At 41.0% G+C, this 22,904-nt stretch overlaps 1 protein-coding gene and 1 pseudogene across 2 annotated transcripts in view; one reads left to right on the plus strand and one right to left on the minus strand.

Moving 5' to 3' along the window:
* Positions 1 to 22,904, minus strand: part of LTBP1 (latent transforming growth factor beta binding protein 1) — a 398,959-nt gene that overhangs the window by 299,386 nt on the left and 76,669 nt on the right. The window lies entirely within an intron of this gene.
* Positions 16,430 to 16,599, plus strand: LOC122216772 (annotated as a pseudogene).

Here is a 22,904-nt window from a genome sequence, read left to right on the forward strand (position 1 = left end):
TCAAGAGTGTAAGAACCACCTTCAGCCTTGACAGAAAGCAGAAATTCCAACCCTGTGCTCAGGCACCCATCTGCCATCTCTTTTGCTACCATCCCTAAGCTTTAGTCCCATCTTCCCTGTCCCCTGGCCTCAGCATTCTTCCATGTCACTCAGAATGGGATGCTCCACATGCCAGAGTACAAAACAATCCTGAGGTTTCTATTAAGGCTAAATAAATAAATAAATAATATTTCACCTCACTCCATTTTCAGTAGTTTTTAAGCCTGCCCAAAGGTCCTACTTAAGACATATTAACACACCTCATGTGAAGTATCTTTAACTGGTCAGTCTTTGCTCCTATTACCTATTTAGTTACTTCTTTAATTTATTCATAATGGATAGACGTGACTACAGGAGTGGTCCTCAAACCTGGCCCTGAGAAATCCTGGAAAAATATTCACTCCCAGGCTCTACCCAGACCTACTGAACTCACCTCGGAGGTGACCCCAATCATGTGTATCCATGGGATAAGGAGTCCACAGGTGTTTCTGATGCATAGCAAGGATGACAGCCACTGCATTAGACAACCTCTCACTCAACCCAGCAATTAAATAACAAGGAGATACCCAGAGATATGGAATGGTCTGAGATCTTACAGCTACTGGCCAACCTGGAATGCTGATCTGGTTTCCCCATACCACACTGCCTTCTCTACTAGGGTCCGCTGTGAGCTGACACTATGGACAAACACAGGAGCAAGGCCCCCACTTTCAAGGGGCTGCATGCAACAGCATCTCTACATTAACAGTGAGTCTGTGAGAACATGCCTCTTCCATGAGCTGTAAAGAATGGAGAAAGAAGTTGGAGCTCCTTTTCTTGTAAATTAGGTGTGGTCCTTGGGCTTCTGGGAAGTTCCCACTGTGGGCTGGGAAATTCTCAGTGTGGGCTAGCAAGGCTGGGCATTCTCTGGGCACAAAACCACGCAACAGTGAGGAAGTATCCACTTCTGGGAGCAACGGGGCAGGCATCACTTAAAGGGCTTCTTTAAGCGAATCCCAGCCACACTTGAAGCGAGGACCCATGGCCACCGGCCATGGCTAGCCACCCACCGCCTAACGTCAGCCGTGAGGTTTCACCTTCCCAGACAGGCACGCTGCCCCAGTTTATTTTACCCTTCACTTAGGGCCACAGTCACCTTGCCATGGCCCTAAGCAAACCATTGCTGGCACAGCAACAACAAACATCTCCAGATGGAGAAATGACCAACTATTCCAACAAACTTTTCAAAGGAAAAAAAAAAAAAAAAGATATTTCTGAGTTTGTTTTTTGTGGGCAGCTGGAAAAAAAAATAAATCTACCAAATACCAACACCTCTCCAAAAGGTTTCTAGCCAGGACCATGATGACTGGCGTTAAGAATGTGCGTTTCCGGCAGAGAGAATGTGACACATCACTTAGTCAAAGGCAAGCCCGGCCCTGGCTGAAAATCTTTGTCAGAATTAGGTTATACTTCCCCTGTAAGAAGTTTAAAATAAGGGCAATGGTGAAGTCACACCACTGAGTCATTTTCCCACATGCTACGCTCACTTTCGACATGATCAATAGACCAAGGTCTCAAAGAGCTTCCTTTGCATCATGGGCTGTACCCAGCACTGTGGAGGAGTGTTTGACATTCTCAGTCTGTCAGGAGCGCTACACCCATCCACCCTCTCATAAATAACCCAGATAAGTTAAAACTGCACAAAAGAGTAATGGCAGTGGGCCTCTGGGGACAGGAAGGAAGAAAAAAGGAAACTGAGAGGCAAACACTGAAACACTGATGACCATAGTCACCCCTGATCTCTTTTGTTTGTGAGCAAAAAAGCGGTGTGTGAGCAGGTGCCTATGCTACGGGGGTCCTAGGTCTGCCAAGCTTGAAAAGAATCCCAACCCAGGACTTCCAGACGATGCACATGTGGACGTGCATGGGTGCACACACACATTCACACTCACCAGGGGTGTCAAGGGTAGAAGGGTCACTGTTACCCACTTCCTCTCCCCTCTTCTTCCCAAGGAAGCTTTAGGGAACAGCAACAACTCTGGAGTAGGCAGCTCATCGTCCAGGCCTTCAAGGAAATCTTCCAAATCAAAAGGGATGACCCAGAGGGAATAGCAAGAATGGGTGCTGGACCTCTGAGAGATGAAAGATGTGTTTCCTTGAACGCAAGGAGGAAGAGAGGCAGACAGGGGTGGGGGCCAAAGGAGCGGTGGAGAGAAATCAGTACATGGAGCCGGCACCACCCCCCTCCTCATTCCAAGCTCTCAGAAACGAGGCCTTGAGTGGAGCCATCTCTCAGGGGAGAAGGACACCTAAAAGGGACCAGGAAAGGGAATCTCATGCTCTGTTTTGTGCTCTGCCCTCTGATAGACAACCTACTACTACGTAAGAACAAGAGTGAAGTCTAAGTGAGCTTAGCATCTAGAGCCAAAGGACAAAATCTCCCTTACCACTATTGGTTTTGGATACTGACCTTTATCAGGACACAAAAACATTCATCCCCTGAAGATAGATACAGAAGAAATAGACACATACAAATGAGAGGTTAGCAGAATTTTTCAGTTTAGGGCCACATAATAAACATTTTAGTTTTTGTGGGCCAAGAGGGAATTTCAACACGTATACTTTAAAAAAAAAAAAAAAAAAAAAAAGAGCTTCCCACAAATTTTATACTGACAAAGTTCAAAACATAATAAAATGCAGTTATTTGTCATAGAAGCCTCCTACTGTGAAGAATGATATTCCATTTGGGAGATGACAATTTGCTTATCTGGGGTTCAAAGTCAGCATTCTCTATCCTCAAAATCAATTGCACATTACTGATCTGTAATGTGATTTTACGTATTTCATCTTCAAAATTTCTTTTCACACAAATATGTAGTACTAATCCAGGAGTGTGATTTTAATTAACTGCATTCAGCACACGGATGGCATTCTAAGAAATTCTATTAGAGTCTTCAGCTAATATTTTCCTTTTAGGATTTCACATTGCAGATTCCCACCGAAATTAGGTGAAAGCTCCTCATTTGCACAGTTAAATGGATTCGGACGCAGGGGAACTTCCTCTGGACTTGCACTGAGGTCTGAAAAGCACTGCCAGTATTTCAACTGAGCTAAGAAAAATTAACTACTACCAACTGGATTGAGAAGAGAGATCCCATTCCTTATTTTAACTTGACAACAAAGGAAGACATGAAAGAGCGTAACATTCTAGTGATTTGAACGGTGTCTGTTGTCTCAATAAACTATTTAAGTATTAAGTTTCACATAGAAGCACTGTTTCCAGTTGCAGTTCCATGTTAGCTCGTTATCAAGTCTGAAACAAAAGCTAATTTCCAAAGCCACTCAGCGTCCGCTATTAGTGGCTAAAGGCAGTACTTTCTGTTCAGAATTTTCATCTTGGCCCTCAAGTTTAAAACTTCACAAAAAAACACATATACTCTTCCCAGAGCAAAGCCATCCAAGTGCTGTGTGGTAGGGCAAATCAGGATATTCAGTTTTTATTTCTGACAAAAATTCACAGAAGTCACTAACTTAGTTTAAGAGAACAAATTAAGTCTACCATTGGCACTTGTTCAATAACACAAGACAAATTCAAGTACTTCCAACGTACCTGCTGATAAAATCAATAGCTATAGACTTTTCAACACCCTGTATTTTCACAAGCTTTGTAAACTTATCCCACTAAGCCTTTTTCTGATCCACACATTTTTTTTTTTTTTTACAATTTTTAAGTAATCTCCATACCCAACATGGGACTCAAACTCATAACCCTGGGATTAAGAGTCACATGCTCTACTCACCGAGCCAGCCAGGCATCCCTGAGCCACACATCTTTATCACCAGTCATTAACCATGTTGAATTCAGTACAATCTGAAGTAGAATCTATGTTTTGTTTCTTTGAGAACATTCCCTCCTGTATGTAGCTGTTCTGTACAGACTATCCATAGACACTAACTTTTCCATCACTTCAAACTCTACATCGATCCAAGCAACCAACAACTGAGCAGAGTTAGTATTTGTGGACTCATCAAGAAGCAAGGAAAACCATCTGCCTCACTGCTTGACTACAGACATCGAGCGCAGTATCCTCGAACAGTGGTTCTTGTCGAGAGAATACTAAGTTTGAGGAATTTTGTTTTCTCTTAACCTATTTCTTCAACTGTGGTGATGAAACAAGATTGCATTAATTCACCACCAACAACTAGCTCTTCTGACCGGGCTAACAAGCCACTTGAAAACTTACTTTGGTCGCAACTTCACTTCAGTTTGGGGCATCGGGGAGAGAAACTCTACCATAATGGGATACTGGTTTTACATTCTAACTTTTCTCAGCTGCTCTCCCGTGTGCATGGTGTGCCGTGTTGAGCGCCTGGCCCACAGAAGGAAAAGCAGATGGTGGGTTCTTTCAGCACGGCCTCATCCCGCTCTACCACTTCCTTCAACAACAGAGGGGTGCAGAGGCTATAAAGGCATATATGTGGCACTCAAAACACTGTCAAGTTACACCTGCGCCACCGTGAATCGCAGCAGAAAGTGACGCGGGAGCTCTGTACGGCCTCTGTCGCCACTCAAGCTTGAGGGTGTATGGAGAAAGCAGCTGTAGACAACATGTAAACAACTGAGCGGGGCTGTGCTCCAGTTAAACTTGACTCATGGCACTGAAATCTGCTTTCATACGTTATGTGTCACAAATTATTCTTCTTTTGATTTGTTTCCAACATTTAAAAATGCAAACAAAAAAATAAAATAAAAAAATAAACCTTCTTTGCTCCTGGGCCAAACAAAGGCAGCTTGATTGCCAATCTCTTATTTGCATGACATTTGGTTCCAACAGCACAGCGATACCAGGATCAGACTCTTAACCTTTTCCATTTGAGGAAGGCAGTCAGAAAATCGAATGCCACTGGGTCCAGGAAGGAGGAAAGGAGAGGTCAATGGAGAATGAAGAAAAGAGGAATTAGAGATGCCACAGATAAGCCTTGCCCACTTCATACTTTTGCCTAGGTGAAGTCCATTTACCTTCACAGAAGTCTCAGATGACAAATTTTCTGATGCCTGATTACAAGTATGATTATGACAACCACCACAATCTATGGATGGACAACTGATGTCCCAGGTAATGACCTCAGAGCTCTACATTTAATCCTATTACATGACATAGCCACCTATGTATTATTCCTCACTCAGAAAACTAAAGTTCACACAGGTTACATGACTGCCCATTAGTCCTACTGCTGGTAAAAAGCAGAGCAACAACTTTAATTCAGGTATGTCTGATCCTTAACCAATGCTTTAAACAGTTCAAGGTAAGGCACCTGGGCCATCAGAGAAGTGAGCTCCCGAAAACAGCAAACGAGGCTAGAGAAAAAAATAAGTCCTTTAGCAAAGCACACCCCTTCTCCCTGGGAAGGTCATTCTCTCTCACCAAGACTGAGGCTTACTACGGGCAGACATGGGTTAGAGAGAAGAATCGGACTGTCATCAAACCAGCTGCAACTGCTAAGAGCAAATACAGAACAGCAGAGCACAATCACCTTTTCCTGGTAAGAATGGCAAGTGTGGGCCCCATGCAGAGACACCTGGCTTTGGAGAAGCATGATTTCCATGCTTCCTGTGCGCCTGCTCCAGGCATATAGGAGATGGAGAGCTGGAGGGGAAAGCATTTATCCAAGTTGATTCCCACCCCATCCCATTCCTGGCCCCTTCCATCTTTACGAACAGACTGGCCTTACTCAAAGATGGCCTTGGAGCCTGCCAGTAACATGAGGTTTCAGAGCACCCAAGTCTCTCCAGTAGCTCCACGTGAATGGATCAAGGAGGCCCTGATGAGAATGCTAGAGCTTATCAAGGAACAGATCAGGAGCCACTGTCAGCCATTAATACGTTGCTAGCCTTCCAAACTCTGATTTCTGGTCCCCTTAAAAAGTAACAACTTTGCAAAGGCCCCCTCCCTTTCATGTCTACTCACAAACCCCTCCGAAGTCTCCACCACATTTTTCCAGATGATCCAAGAACCTATGAGTAAGTCCATTAATTTTTAATAGCAGTCTGTATTCCAACATGCCTCCTCCTAGCCCAGTATTTCTCCAACCCTTAATTATTACAGGGTGTTTATACTTCGGGAAGTAGACACAACATTGTTATTAACCATAATATTACTAAAGGTAAAAGTAGATAGGTGACCGGACTTCCCTCACGTGACATACATTCAACAGTACAACTAAAAAGAATAGAATTAAAATACTGCAGCTCTAATTCATTTTTCAATTTCCTGCTCTTTTACTCTCCCTCAAAAGTATGCTTAATACTGACAACATAAGAATTTTGGTCATTTTGTAATGTAATCAAACTACCATGTTGCATACCTGCAGATAATACTGTATGTTAATTCTTCAATTAAAAATTTTCAAGTTTTTACTTTTGTACATCCTACAGGTCAAATCCCATTCCCCATAGAACTAAGTTTTAGAACTCATTCTTGAGGTTACAATATAAAGACTTCATAAATATTTAGGTGTTGAATTCATGACTAAAGCATCTACCACGTTCCCAACACCATGCCGGGCACTGAAAACACACAAGGCATAAAAATCAATCCATTCATGCACTCGTACATTTTTTGGGAGAACAAAATTAGCACAGAGAGCCACCATACCAGTGTTGTCTAGTCAAAGAAACATAAAATGGTTAACCTCTGCCTTTCTCTACACAGTAATATTCTGTAATTAAGCAAGTGCAATTGACTATGTACGTATTCATTTACGTATGGCTGTTAATTCGTGCCCTAGGTGATGAGAAGAGAGAAAGATTAACGGTCGTGGGAAGAGTGAACAGGTTGGGGAAGTATGGAACAGTGGTGGGGTTTGATCTATGTTTGGATCTCTGTAACAGTGGTAGGGTTGGGAGAAGCAGAAGGGACAGACCAACATGGCAGGGAAGAGAACTGCCTCAAGAAAAGTCCTCGACTGAAGGTGAGCATCAGGGTTGCGGATGGGAGTATGAGAAAAGAGGCTGGGTCAACAGAGCAGGACTAAGGCATCAAAGGACCATAAACTCAAAGGCTAGAGAACTAAGCCCCCAATAAGTAGCGAAGTGATACTTCAAAACAAGATCTGGGGAACTACCAGACTGAGCATCTGTATAAAAGATAAAGTTTAAGGGGTAGAATCAGGACAAACTGAAAAAAAAAAAAAAAAAAAAAACCTACAGTGGTAATCACAAGGAGAACCATTGCTGTGTTTTTGCAGGTCTTATATCAGCTTTTGATCTGGATAATCTTTTCAAGGATGTTTGGAAAGTCCACAGCCTTGGACAACAGAGATAGTGTCTCCCTCTGGAGCAAAAAGATTTGTTTGCTGTCCAGGAAAATGAAAAAACAAAACAACAACAACAACAACAACAAAAAAAAAACAGGTCTCTCTGGGGCAAAGGTTAGGCAAAATCTGTTAGCAGCTCCTTCCAGAGAATGGATTTTGCTAAGCTCGGGGCTCCCTGCCTGTGATACAAACCCACGAAGTTAGCAGCCCTACGGGACTAAGGAGCTATGGGAAGAAACGTAAACATGAAGTTCATACTGCCTGATGTGCCATGAGTAATCAAGTCTCCTGTCTCTGAGGATTCTCTTATCTTCTGTCAGCATCTATAAAACTGTGGGAGGCTAAATGGTTAGCCTGCAACCAGGAAAACAGCTGAAACTCTTCACAATTCTTGACATGGAACTACCAGAATGAGGTCTGAATTTCACAAATTTGCAGAATACAAGGTCAGCCAGTATAAATCAAATATATTTGTATAAGTTAGCAAGCCATCAGAAAATTTACATAGCATCACAAAGCATAGAATACTTAAGGATACATTTACCAAAAGGTATCTCTGAAGGTCTATACTGAAAACTACAAAATGTAAATAAATGTAGAGATACACCATGTTCACGGATTCGAAGAATGAATATTGTTAACATGTTAATTATCCCAAATTTGATCTACAGCAGCAAGCTTCCAAATTCCTTTTCTCAGGACTCCTTGACACTCTTAAAAACTATGGAGGATCCAAAAAGTTTTAATTTCTGTGGATGAGATATCTGTCACATTTACCATGAGAAATAAAACAAAATTATGTTACAATAGTTCATTTAAAATTAACATTCATTATGGGGCGCCTGGGTGGCTCAGTCGGTTAAGCGTCCGACTTCAGCTCAGGTCACGATCTCATGGTCCGCGAGTTCGAGCCCCGCATCGGGCTCTGGGCTGATGGCTCAGAGCCTGGAGCCTGCTTCCTATTCTGTGTCTCCCTCTCTCTCTGCCCCTCCCCCGTTCATGCTGTGTCTCTCTCTGTCTCAAAAAATAAATAAACGTTAAAAAAAATAAAATAAAAAAAAATTAACATTCATTAGACATTAACACAAATTTTTATGAAAAGTCTTCCTAAAAGCATAAAATTGAGAATATTTGCATTGTTTTACATTTTTGCCAATATCCTTCGTATTTAGAATAGAAGGCAGCTAAATTTTCCAATCTGCTTCTGCACTCAATCTATTACAAGATCACACATTATGTAGCCTCTCAAAGACTAAAGTACACGTGAAAGAAAATGAGAGTGTGAAAGCAAGCAATGTCTCCCTATAATTATGAAAACAGTTTGATCTGGTAAACACCAAGGAATCCAGCATCAAGACAATGCAAATCACAGTCTCACCACAATTCCTATTTTGTTTAAAAAAAAAAAAAATGACAAGCTGATTCTATAATTTATATAGAAACATGAAGGTCCTACAAATATCAATCACCAAAAAAGGAAACAAAATTGGAAGACTTAACACAACTTCATGTGAAGACTTGCTTTTGAAGCTACAAGACTCAAGACAGTGTGGTTCTGGCTCAACAATCAACAAGTAGGTCAATAAAATAGACTAGAACCTACCAAATAGACTCATACAGATATAGTTGACTGATTTTTTTTTTATATATATTTTTTTAGCGTTTATTTATTTTTGAGTGAGAGAGAGAGAGAGAGCATGAATGGGGGAGGGTCAGAGAGAAGGAGACACAGAATCTCAAACAGGCTCCAGACTCTGAGCCGTCAGCACAGAGCCCGACGCGGGGCTTGAACTCATGGACCACGAGATCATGACCTGAGCCGATGTCGGCCGCTTAACCGACCGAGCCACCCAGGCGCCCCATAGTTGACTGATTTTTGACAGAAGGCACCCAAAGGCGGAAAATTTTTTCCAACAAATGATGCCGAAACAAGTGGTATCAGTATGGAAAAAATGAACCTGGATCCTTGTCTTATACTACACACAAATATTAACTCTAAATTAACCACAGGCCCAAATTTAAAGATTAAAACTGCAATTCTTCTCATCCAGAAAGAGGTATTGGTAGGTAACAGGATGATCTCAGAAGTCCACTCTAGCTCTAAAATTCCATTATTTTAATTCTGGACTATAAAATGCCAACATTGACCCAAGTCAATAAACATCGAGACTGAAATAAAAAAATAATAATAATTTTTTAAAAACACTGTAATGCTACTAAAGAAATCAAAGGAAAGTATACAATTTAGGCATAGGCAAAGATTTCTTAAATGGCACAAATCAACCATATAAAAAAATGAATTAGACTTCAAAATTATTACCTTCTGCTTATCAACAAACAGAAAGAAAATTAAAAGGCTAGCCACAGACTGGGAGAAAAAAAATGCATTGTGCATGTGATAAAAAAGATTGGTATCCAGGATAATGAATTCCAACTCAGAGAAAAAACAATTAGTAAGTGTGCAAAAGAATGAACAGACATTTCACGAGATGACCAAAGTGTACATTCAAAGTCATTCACCACCATTAGTCATCAGGGAAATGCAAATTAAAAACATAATGAGATACCACTACACATTAAGAAAAATCAATATGAAAACGACTGACAATACCATATGTTGGTGTATATATGGAGCAAACAGAATGCTCATTCTTTCTCTGCGGGAGAGTAAAACAGTAAAACCACTCTGGGAAAAGATCATTAGTTTCTTATAAAACTAAGCATATGCCTACCTTACAACACAGAAATTCCATGCCTAAGTATTTACCCAAAAGAATTGAAAGCATATGTCCACAAAAAGACTAACACAACAATGGTCATAGCAGCTTTAGTCACAACAGCACCAAATTAGAAACATCCTAGGTATCCATCAACAAATGACCAGCTGACCAAACTGTTTTACTTGTACAACGGAATACTACTCAACAACAAAAAGGCATGAACTACTTACTCAGATGGTAATATGAGTGCATCTCCAAAAAAATATGGTGAGTAAAAGAAACTGTACCCAAGAGGGCACGCCGTATAAATTCATTTACATGAAGTTTGCAAACAGGGAAAACTAACCTATAGTGAAAAGATCAGAACAGTCAAGGTCTCTAGGGCAGAGGGTAGGAATGAGTGGAAAAAGGCGGACAGGACTCTTAGGTAAGGTTAAAAAGCTCTCCACCCAATTGAATCTGGGTTCCATGAGTGTATACATTTCTCAAAATTCAATGGGTACAGGTAAGACTTGTTCATTTCAGTGCATGTAATTGGAAACACAGAAAACGATAAATACTGAGCTCTAGTTAATAATATGTATGCTCGAGTGTTTATGGGTAAAATGTAGTGCTAACAGCTGCATCTCAGTCTGAAAACAATCAAGTAAACAAAAGGGACTTGAAAACACACAGTGAGTACCACCATGAGATACTTGGTTAGGAAAATGAAGTCTTTCATAAATACAGATTAAATTACATTCCATAACCACTTTGATCACTTTATCCCTCATTATCCCCCTAAGTGAAAGGAACAGCCCTACTAACACCTTCCTCCACCTCAGGACCAGGCAAAACACCCTTATTGTTCTACAATCTGATGTGATATAATCAAGTACAAGGCTACAGTTAATTCTGTTTCAACGTCTACAAGAGCCATTTCAGAGAAGCACTTTAAGTAATGTCATTTTTAGTCTAAAAAGAAAGAAAGAAAGAAAGAAAGAAAGAAAGAAAGAAAGAGAAAGAAAACCTGCCAAGCAAGAAATTCCAATAGCTATAAAACTTGAGTCTTAAAAAATATATAAACATTGTGCTTTTCATTTCAAAACCAGAAGGCTTTCTGATTTTGAATTTTCTTTTGAATATGAAAATAATCCATTCTCTCTGATTGCTTTGTTTTTAATGACCACAAATATTTCAATTTTAGCCATCATAGTATTTCTAAAAAAAACAAAAAACAAAAAACACCTAGAATTTTAAATTCAGTGTAAGCAATTTAAAAGCCACCCCAACCCCGGCCTGCTCCTATACATAGAATATACATACACATACACACACACACACACACACACACACACACACCCTTTAAGATGATTTACACACAGCCCAAATCAAAATATAAACTTTTATGGCAAAATAATTGTGCCATTACACCTTGTAGTTAAATGGTTCCCAGTAACGATCAAAGACAACACATTACTAAAATCCACAGAAACCTACCTACTATGCAAATAGTCCTACAGTTATTAGAATTAAGTACCTTCATGTGCTCTAGGATTCCAGTGTGTTTTCAAGGGGGAAATTAAACAAAAAGGATCCCTAGGACACTGTCATTTCTTCTCAGCTCACTTCTAACACCACTTTGGAGTCCTAAACTCTCATCCCATCATGCACCGGCACATAGACGTGACCAGTACCAGGGTGAAATACATGGGAGTGGAGTCTGCATTTCAAATATGTCTATGTATACGGTCCAAAGTCAGCTTGCAAGAGAAGAGCTAAGAGTTTCTGACACTGCCTGAACCAACAACATCTAGAAACCTTGGATCTTTTATTCCAAATGTCTCTTGCCTATTTTCTTTGTTTTTAAGAACACAGTGAGTGACCAGTCTCCTCTGCCAGAGGCCTAGAAATAGCTTGTTTTCATATTTGCCACAGATGTACCTGAAGTCTAAAAGGCATTTCTCTGTTCTTTTAGGGAGGTGTCCAATGTATTCTCTAAAGTTCAGGCTCCTTCCTTTTGTCTCAAAAAGCTTTTATGCTCCAAATTTATCGCAGCAGAGTTAGCTTCAGAAGCCCACTATAATGATACACTGAAAGGAAAATGCTCTCCCTCTTGCAGTCATGTTATGATTTCTCAGATAATCTATGTTTGGAACATGAATACCAATACCGAAAACTCTTCCACTCCTTCAGGCCCAGACCTCCTAATAACCCCAAGCCTGTCCAATCCGAAGGGTAAGAGAGTATGTGGCCCAGCTGCTTTCTTCCTACAGAAGTTCTCCACTTTATACCCAGATTTTTCAGCTCAGCCATTACCCTAAGGCACTATGGTCCCAGCAAGTCTGAACCCAAGAAAAGGAGTCCTAACTTTAAGGTGTTTGAAATTAGATCTCAAGGCTCCCTGAAGTTTCCATGTTCATTCTGTTGATTTATGGGTCTCATTAGTGGGGAAGGCTGGAATAGCCCTCTTCTTTTTCTCTGCTAGTGGCTTCAAAGCATTGTACGCTTGATTACCCAAGTGCATTAAAACTAATTTAAATCATCGTCTTAAGCACCGGTGTGCTCAACAAACCAGAAAAGAAGCTGGAATCCAAAATATATGGTCACATTTTATACTTAATAGGACACAAAGTAGCAAATCCATCAACATAATGGTATAGCTTTTTACTGACATAGGCAAAACACTTCTTAAATGTTGTACTAACCAATGCTGCCTTTTAAAACGAAATTCACGTCATCCTTCCCCTCCTGGAAGACCAAGTTAATGTAATGGTAATCACTCATAAGGATAACACCCAGTGGCAGTGAATGTGTACGGCTGTGAAAATAAGATAAACACCTACCTCTGAATTAACCGCAGGTAAAATTAACACGTTGGTTCCACACATTCTCCATCTTCTTCTAACACTGTCATTTCAATGCACACACGCCATGTCACTTTCTGAGCATAAAAGGAAATGCTTTTTCTCCTGCTACATTTATACTAAAGTGGACATGGCTCAAAATAAAATCAGGGCAATTGAATTAGTACCAGTTAAACAGAAATTCTGACATCAAAGTATATCCAAAAGACCCAGAACACTGGTTTTCTGTGCTGAAAACCTTATCAAAATATGAAATTAAATAAATTGTTTTTAAGGTGCTCTTTAGTACAAGCTATCAACTTAATATGCCTATGTAAAACATGCAAAATTCTTCCTCCAGTAGTATTTATCATTACGTAGCAACTATGTTTCTATATCTGCAAAATATTCCAGAGTATTCATGTTTGAAAAACAAAAAACAGGAGGACGACTAACTGCTTGATTCAGTGGAAAGAACTAGCTTTATAAGGCCCTGGAAGTAAGTTTTAGTCCTGGCTTTGTGTAGGCAAATCACTTAAACTTTGGAAGCTTTCATTTCTCATCTATAAAACAGAGGAGGTAGGGTGGTTTCTTCTAATTTCCTCTAAGCCCCTAAGAATCTTGTATCAAGGGTCTTTTGCAGGGATTAGTCTCTGAAATAGCTTGTAATGCTAATTATATTACTAAATGCTTATGACTTTCATAAACACTGCCAAGTTTCTATATACTTTCTTATAGACGGGTATTATTGATCTACAAAGATCATAACATGCTTCTCATGTAACAGTTACCACTGAGGAAGTGGAGAAGCCCCTATTTATCCAGGTCCAAGTAACTGGAAACATTCCTAGGTTTCTTTGTACCCAACAGTCAACTTGAAAGAGCTCTCAATGGCCAAAGGTGGAATAATTTGAACAATAATTATCATATAACCTAAAGAATAAGTATCAAGCTAAACTAATATAAATAAGACACTGAATCATTAAATTGGGGAAACAAGACAAGTATTCACTGCAAAAGAATTCCAAATAAAATACAAAGATACCGCCCCCCCCCCCCCCCCCCCGCCACAGCCCCAGAGGTAGAGCTTAATTCCCCACCTCTTGTGTGTGGATGGTACTTGGTGACTTATAAGAAAGGATGGAATGGGAAAATAATAATTTTCCAGTAGCAAAACCTGGGAGACACAACCTTAGCAAGTGGTCAATATTATTATCACCAGTGATACCATGGTCTCTATCATCTACCTCCTCATTTGAAGAGATGAGAAAGACACTTCACCGTTGCAGTATTTTTCTCCCAAACCCATAAGTCCATCTCATCGTGAAAAAACACTGATAAACCCAAATTGGGTGACATACCACAAAACACTTTCAGAAGTGTCAAGGTTTAGAAAAAACAAAAGAAAAATGAAAAACTGTAACATATTACAGGATATTGAGGAAACAGGACAACCAAGTGCCAAGTGATAATATCCTGGACCAGATTTGGACCAGAAAAAGGACATTAGTGAAAAAAGTGGTGAAATCAGAATAAAAGCTATAGTTTAGTTAACAGCAGTTCACCAACGTTAATTTCTTAGTTTTGACAAATTTAACATGGTTGTCCAATATATGAACATTAAGAGAAACTCTTAATCAGTACATTAAAATGAACTTAAATCATCTTAAGCACCAGTGTGAAAGGTATATGCAAAGTCCCTAGATTATCCTTGCAACTTTTCTGTCCCTAGATTATCCTTGCAACTTTTCTGTAAATCTAAAGTTATTCCAAAATAAAGCTTGTATAATATTAATAAATCAAAATACCTCCATCAAATTTACTACAGGGTGACTCATACTCTGTATTAACTCACTGAAATAAAATACGCCAATAATACAAGGAATTTTGAAATATACTGAATAAACATTTTAGCATCTTGTAGATATTCCCAGAAGAAAAATCATTTGAAGAGATTCAGAATTGTTACCTGTTTCTATGGTAACTCATGATTTTGTGGAATTATAAAGAAAATCCTCTGCAAGGATTTTCTATAAAAGAAACCCCACTCCCCTATGCAAGAGGTATCTACTAGGCACACCTTCCCCACCTGCAACTCCAAGCCCAAACTGTAAAGGAGAGGAGAAAAGGATACAGAAGAGAATAAGCACGTCAACAGTCTTGTGGGGAACTGGGTCTTTCTGAAGGTCAAACAAGGAAAGACAGTTCCATTGAACCTCTTGTTGAATTCGGGATTTCCCACCACACAGGGAGATTGGCGACTGTTCCCCAGACAGGTGTCTGCTTACACAATGCACTGAGGGATCTGCGCCCCTTCCCCCACACCTGTTGGAACAGGAGAGAAGAAAACACACAACTGGGCAGAATGGAGATGGTGGCTATAAGGCAAACAGCCTGCTTGTCCATCAGTGTGGGCCAAAGTAGCGTGAGCTTCCCATGAGTCAAGGGGAGGTCACAGAAACTCAGTGGAGCAGTGACAAAGTATTATGTTTGCCCGTGTTTTGTTTTGTTTTTTTCCTTACTGGACCCATAGACTCCATTTCCCAGCCTTCCTTAGATTTAGGTTAGGACAACTAAGTTCTCCCCATGAGAATGTGAGTGAAAGAACTACTCAACTTCCTGTCACAGGAATATTGTATGGCATATTATTAGATCTCAAAAAAAAAAAAAAATCATCAAAAAAAAAAAAAAAAGCATGGATGTGAATCTCCAAGAGCTCTCTTTCTCCATCCCTCTCCCCGCTCTTTCCTACTTTCTCCTCAACTCAGAGTTCGAAATGAAGAACCACAAGATGAGGAGTCACAAAATGGAATCCACTGGGCCTTTGATTCACTATTGGAGAAGAGCTGCCATAGTGAGTCATTTGTTCCACACTAGACTGTGATATAAATACATTAAGTTATTGAGATTATTACAGCAAAACTTAGCCTCACCTAAAGATAATTAAGGATTAAATCCTAATTAAAGACAGCTTGAGCTCTCTTGTGAGTATCCTACCCAAGATGGTTGCCCATTGACATCACCACTGGACATGTGCCTCTTGTACCCATCCTCGAAAAAGTAGACCATGTACCACTTCCTTCTTCTAGTCCTTCTGGCCCAACAGTAAGGCGGAAAATGGAGGAGGAGGAGTAATTCAATAGGAGACTGGAATTTCAAAAGTGAAAGCAATCCAAAACATCATGGAATCCATTAACAAAGCTGTTTTCTAAAATAACACTTAGAAAAAAAGACATTTATTGTTAGTATCTCAATAAGCTAATTTCCCTTAGTATGTCATTTCTGTTTTGTCCTACAACTTGGCTCTACATAAGACAACATAAGTTTATTGTCAAAAAACTGGCTTGACAGGGGCACCTGGGTGGCTCAGTCAGTTAGTGTCTGACTTTGGCTCAGGTCTTGATCTTGTGGTTGGTGAGTCCAAGCCCCACATCGGGCTCTGTGTTGACAGCTCAGAGCCTGGAGCATGCTCTGGATTCTGTGTCTCCCTCTCTTTCTCTACCCCTCCCCAGCTCATGCTCCGTCTCTGTCTCTCAAAAATAAATATTAATCGCTTTTCGGCCTTTTGGCTAAGATCAAGTGTAGTGTCTGTTCTTATCAGTTCAAAAATAAATATTAAAAAAAAATTTTTTTTTTTTGGGGCGCCTGGGTGGCGCAGTCGGTTAAGCGTCCGACTTCAGCCAGGTCACGATCTCGCGGTCCGTGAGTTCGAGCCCCGCGTCAGGCTCTGGGCTGATGGCTCGGAGCCTGGAGCCTGTTTCCGATTCTGTGTCTCCCTCTCTCTCTGCCCCTCCCCCGTTCATGCTCTGTCTCTCTCTGTCCCAAAAATAAATAAAAAAAAAAAAACGTTGAAAAAAAAAAAAATTTAAAAATAAAAATAAAAAAAAAAAAAAAAATTTTTTTAACTGGTCTGACAAATGGTAAATCAGGTTTTTGACTTTCTCACATAATATTAGACATTAGCTATTTGGGGTTTTTTAACCCCATTTCTCCCAGATTTCAATAAGGGGGGGGTTTTGCTTATTTTTGCCAAAATTTTCCCATTCACTCTTAGACAATGTTTAAATATGCTTAAAGACCCTAGTTTAATTTTAGCTAGATGATACAAACATTAAAAATAGTTCACAGAAGTGAACAGTAGCAAACACCTCTTTCAAAGAATCAACGTTACTAAAGCTTTGTCACCTTAAGTTTTCCCAAATACCACACGTGCATGTATCAGTCAGTTTTGAAATGGGAGAGCTCATGTATCAGAGTTCCAATAGTACAGCCCTCTAGTGCACACCCAGAGACCTGCCGTGTTCCTGGCTGAAGTTTCATGGTTCTTGACAGACAAGCACAAGGAAGTCCTCACCAGCCTGTCACACAGGTGTGAGACCAGGCTGCACCCCTAACAATCACTTGGGTAAAATTGGAACTCCAAGATTTTCACACATACATTTAAAATTCAAACAGCTTATGCAAACCATGAATCGATATTCAAGTAAAACTTGAATAGAGACTGTATCATTTAAAAAGGAAATGGAAATATGTGCCCAATTCTTTGGGTTCTGCATTTCCTGGGGAGAGTTGATAGCTTTCTAGGATTGAGATTGTTGGAAGCCTAAGAGATGGAGCAAGAAGTGGGAGCAGAAATCAACTGCCTTTTTTTTTTTTCTTCTTAAGTTTAAGCACATGCGTGGGGAGGGGCAGAGAGAGGAAAAACAGAATCCCAAGTAGGCTCCACGCCGACAGCATGAACCCAACACAGGGCTCGATCTGACAAACCATGAGCCAAAATCGAGAGTCGGATGCTTCACGCCAGAGCCACCCAGGTGCCCCTCGACTGCCGTTTTATTACAAGGCACCAGCTATCCAGGCCCCGTTGCACACCATGCACAAGGCCAAGGCTGCAAACCCACCACAGCCTTGCCCACGTCACACAACTTGGCAACACAAGCTTTGAAAACCCGGGCACAGTCTAGCCAGCAAATGAATCATCACAACACCCAGCTCTGAACAGTACAGTTATTTCACAGGCCCATTCTAGAAAATTCCCCATATCAGAGAGGGCAGGACCACCACAGTTAGGATGGGACGGCTCCCCCAACTGCCTCTCCATTCTCAGAAGGCTTTTGAAGTTGTTTTATTTTTTTTAATGTTTATTCATTTTTTGAGAGAGCAGGGGAGGGACAGAGAGAGAGGGAGACATAGAATCCGAAGCAGGCTCCAGGCTCTGAGCTGTCAGCCCAGAGCCGGACTCAGGGCTTGAACTCTTGAACCGCGAGATCATGACCTGAGATTAAGTCATGGGCACTCAACCAACTGAGCCACCCAGGCGCCCCAAGATCTTTGCGGTTTCTAACAGCACTTTTTCCAGCACTCCCCCATCCTTAACTCAGACTTGACCATCACACCATGACGAATGACCATGCTCACTTTCCAGCTGAGGAAACCTCACCAAGAAGCCTAAGGATTAGCCCATATGATAAAGCTGGTGTGGAACAAAGTAGAAACCTGAAGCCAAATCTTCTTTCTGAGTCTAGGGCCTTCCCCCCAGGACGTAAGCTCTGCCACATCACCTGGACAACAGTCAGGTGACAATATAGGTTCAGAGACATCATCTCCATGACCTTATATGCAGGACAACCTCTCTTCGTTGAGTCCCTGTCAAAAGATAAAAGGTAGCATCTCAGTCTTTCCCCACCCAACCTGGAATAAAATAGGAGATTCCAGAAGCCACAGACAAGTCACCTGCACACTGGCTATCCACAAGTGTTCAAATCCCTTAACCATTACGTGTACTCTAAAAATATACAGGACTCCACCTGTTAAAAAATGGAGGGTGGATAAGGTAGGACAGGTGTCTGGCTGGCTCAGTCAGTACAGCATGCAACTCTTGATCTCAGGGTTGTGAGTTCAAGCCCCATGTTGGGCACAAACCTTACTGCAAAAAAAAAAAAAATGGGGGATAAGAGAAAATCCTGAAGCCAGCCAGGCCTCCAAACCCACAAGCTAGATGATGTGCAGATTTCTTCTAACTTTGCTGTAACATTTCTGATCGATGTTCTAAAGCTGCACCAGCACTGGCTAATGAGCACTGAACACATGGTTAATCCCAACCGAGGCATTGTAAGTATAAACCAAACAGTCGTTTTTAAAACTCAGCATGGGAGGAAAAAAAATCTCATTAATATTTTATATTGATTACACAATGAAATGGTATTTGGATATTTTTAGTTAAATAATGTTATTGAATAACTTCATCTGTTTTACCTTTCAGTGTAACTACTAGAAAATTTAAAATTAGACATGTGGCTCACATTCTATTACTATTGGACAGTGCTGTTCTGAAGACAGAATTCATGATCAAAACCGTTTCTGCCAGAGATGGAAACCCAAACAGGCCAGGCAGAGAGCCTCTGCAAGGCATTTCCTCCCGTCCTCCAGGGTGCCAGGACCTCGCCAGCAGGACACAGTCCTGCCTCCTTCAGTAGGACCACACCCTCCCCACAGCCCAACTCAGGCAGTGCAAATGAACAGACCCCCTCCCCCCTCAGTCCCCCAGGAATGCCGCCAGTCCTTCTTCCTCCCCCACCACTGAGGCTACCATTCCAGGGCGCAAGAGACTCGAATCCCTGAAACAGCCCCCAATCCCACAGAGACCAGGATGATTTCGTAAGAAAGATCCCAGCGGGTCTCCTTCTGTGGACCACTGGCCTCCCAACTTGCAGAATCATGTACCGTATCAGGGGCACCTGGGTGGCTCAGTTGGTTCAGCATCCGACTTCAGCTCAGGTCATGATCTCATGGTTCATAAGTTTGAGCCCCGCATCAGGGTCTGTGCTGACAGCTCAGAGCCTGGAATCTGCTTCAGATTCTGTGTCTCCCTCGCTCTCTGCCCCTCCCCCACTCACACTCTGTCTCTCTCTCTCTCTCTCTCTCTCTCTCTCTCAAAAATAAACATTTTTAAAAAATTAAGAATCATATACCTACCAGAAGGAAAAAAAAAAAAACTTCAGTCCAACCCCCAATACACACTTCCTACTGCATTTACAGGCACATTTAACACATACTCAAAAATATAAATTTAGAAGGCAGAGATAAAGATGAAATTAAGAAATTCAAAACTAATTCTGTTATTCTTAATCCTTTTTTTTCCACTAAAAACACTTCTTCTTTCAATGACTCTGCCACCAAATGTGTTTCGTTTGGTTTTTTTTGTTTTGTTTTCTTAAATCTCAGTTTAACACCTTATGGTAGAATCAAACCTTTGAAACGTTCTAAGGACAGTGCATTTCAATATCTACCTCCACTACCTGGTCTAGCTTAAAAAAGACACCTCACATAGACACCTGGGTCCAAACAGCAGAACTATTCTTAAAGTCTTAATTCTCCAGTTTCAGTCTCCTACACTAATTATTCAAAGGCTTCTTTACTAAAATTAGGAACTTTCCATTTTCCCTTTCAGTCAGTTGGTCTTGCAAACTAATTGGAAAATGTTCCATTTTGACAAAAATCTTCACTGAGTTTGAAACCCTTTGCATGATTTTAGTTGAAGATTTTCAAGTATAAAGGAATGAGTTTACACAACAAAACAGCTACCACTTTCCACAATGAAAATCGTTTAGCAATCAAAGTGTGTCCACACACTTATTTTCTAGATGTCCTTTCTGTAGCACATGATCGTTAAAAGAAAACACCTACTTCCTTATTCATTAACTTATCATCTCTATTTTGGAAGCAGATTATGTGCATTAGTTTTTCAAGTATCTGCGGGGCAGCAATACGACAGCCAAGTATCACTTGAAAGGCCAAAATGCCTGCCTTTACAAGAACAATTCCTAATCCGTCTTCAACAACTCCTTTAGGTAATCTGCTCCCATTAGTTTTTGTGGTACCAAAGATTATAAGGATCACTCCCCATGCCACTGTAATGTGCTGTAAGATTTTCTGACTACTTAAGATGCTGTAATCTGGAAATCTACTTAATCGGGTAGAGATAAACCTCCATACAGAGTCAGTCGCCCTTGTCAGCAGAACCCACGCTCTTCTCTTGAAATGCCCTGGGGCTGCTGACCTTCATGCACCGAAGGAACCAGGGCAATGTGCAGACAGACTACTATGTAAAGTACAGTTCCTACCGTTAGACAGAAGTAAATATAAGCAGAACGTCTACTGCTTTGTTTTCTTGCATCCCAGTGGAATATCTTCTACAGGTCTGGAGTGTGAGCACCTTACTTTTAGAAAGTGCTGCTACAGACATCAATGGGTCAGGCCAAGATTTTCACTGTCAAAGCTACTTCTAACCCAGTTACTCGTAGAACCGACAATATTGTTCTTCTCCAGGAGGATTCTGGAAGACAGGTATTGCACTGCAAAATCTTTTCACGGTTCTGGTTCTGTCTTTCCTGCCAGCACTTGGCTGTACCCTAAGGAATGGGTTCAATTACGGTCATACACCTCCTTCTGCTGAATAAATGCTCAATCTCTTTCCACCAACACCACTCGCCACCTGCAATCCTCAGCTGCTTCTCAATTCCTGACTGCTTTTTTGTTCTCTTTACCACCTTTCTGAATCCACCACTCCCTAGTGGTGCCTAGTAACTACGGTCCGTAACTTATTCAGGGTTCACTCCTTGTAGTTTAAAAACAGAAAATTGTTTTTTTTCCTTTAACAATCCTACTTAATAAGAAGTCAAAGCACACCTTTCCTTCTGAACATTTAGAAAATTATTTCTAAGAAATGCAGCAAAAATTTATACATTGAATCCAGAGTCTATGAATCAGTAGAATCACGTGACCTTTACCCCTTTGCCTGCTCTACAACACACCTGGCCATCCACTTCCAGATACATTTTCCAAACCAGCATTTCACCCATGCTGCATTTTCAACGCCACTTACATCTATCCCCCCCCTCCACCCGCCCCCCCGACAGGAATACTCCAGGTGAAGCATGCTCGGCCCAATTTCTCCTTATACTTCCTCCCCTTTTGGCCTATCAATTACTACTCACCCATCCACAGCCAACACCTGCCACCCCAGCCTGAGCAGCTGTCTTGCTTCATGCTCTGCTTAAAGGGCCCTTATCTTCCAGCAATATTTTACCCTGTTTTGTCTTCTCCAACAAACAGCATGGTACAGTGCATAAATTCAGCCCACCCTAGTAGCTGGGTTTATTTTCTAATAAACAGTATAGCTTTATATACATGTATATACACACACATATATATATACACATATACATATACACATATATGTGCATACATATATACATAAATAATTATAATGACACAATCGGGAACACACATTATCTGGGGTACTTTTAATACATGAAAAAAGTTTTTTCTTGACCAATGGCTAATTATGTCAGGAAGGGAATCAAAGCTGCTCCTCCAAGAGCAGAAAAGACTCTGGGCTCAATCCCACTACTTTAATGTATACCTAGTATCATCGGACGCAGGACTTCCTGCCATAATATTTTCAAGCTGAGACAAGGAGCGTCGGCAATGCCATTCCCACAGCCAATGTGCCAACAAGCATGCCCTCTGGAACAGAGATTCACTGCCACTGGGAATTATAAGCTTTCCGCGAGCCTCAAAGAAGCCATGTCACCACTCCCCTCAAAAATACACACACCACAATGTGTAGACAACACTGGGGGCTGAGGTCCAAAGCCTTGATGGCCTTGAAACCCTAGGACAAGACACCTGGTTGGTTTTTCCAATGTCACAGGGCTTGCAGGTCAGGTGACAAGCAACGAGTGCTTCAGCCTCACAGATTCCTTCCCAGAAGTTCACATATAAGCCAAAGGGTAGTTTTGTTTAAAGAAAAAACCATTAACATACCAGTACAGATGCTGAAAATACATACCTATTGTCACTATCTAGGGGTAAATTCTTACCCTTCCTTAAAGTATTCAGTATTTGCTCACTCTGTTACAAAATAATGTGACCTCATTGCCCAGTGGTAGCAACCTCTCACTGGTTCAGCCTCACCCAGTTCTGGGCAGAAAAGGATGGACAGTTCTTCTTGTTGTTCAAC

This window comes from Panthera leo, chromosome A3 (genome assembly GCF_018350215.1).
Source record: "Panthera leo isolate Ple1 chromosome A3, P.leo_Ple1_pat1.1, whole genome shotgun sequence".
In the NCBI taxonomy this organism is placed as follows: Eukaryota; Metazoa; Chordata; class Mammalia; order Carnivora; family Felidae; genus Panthera; species Panthera leo.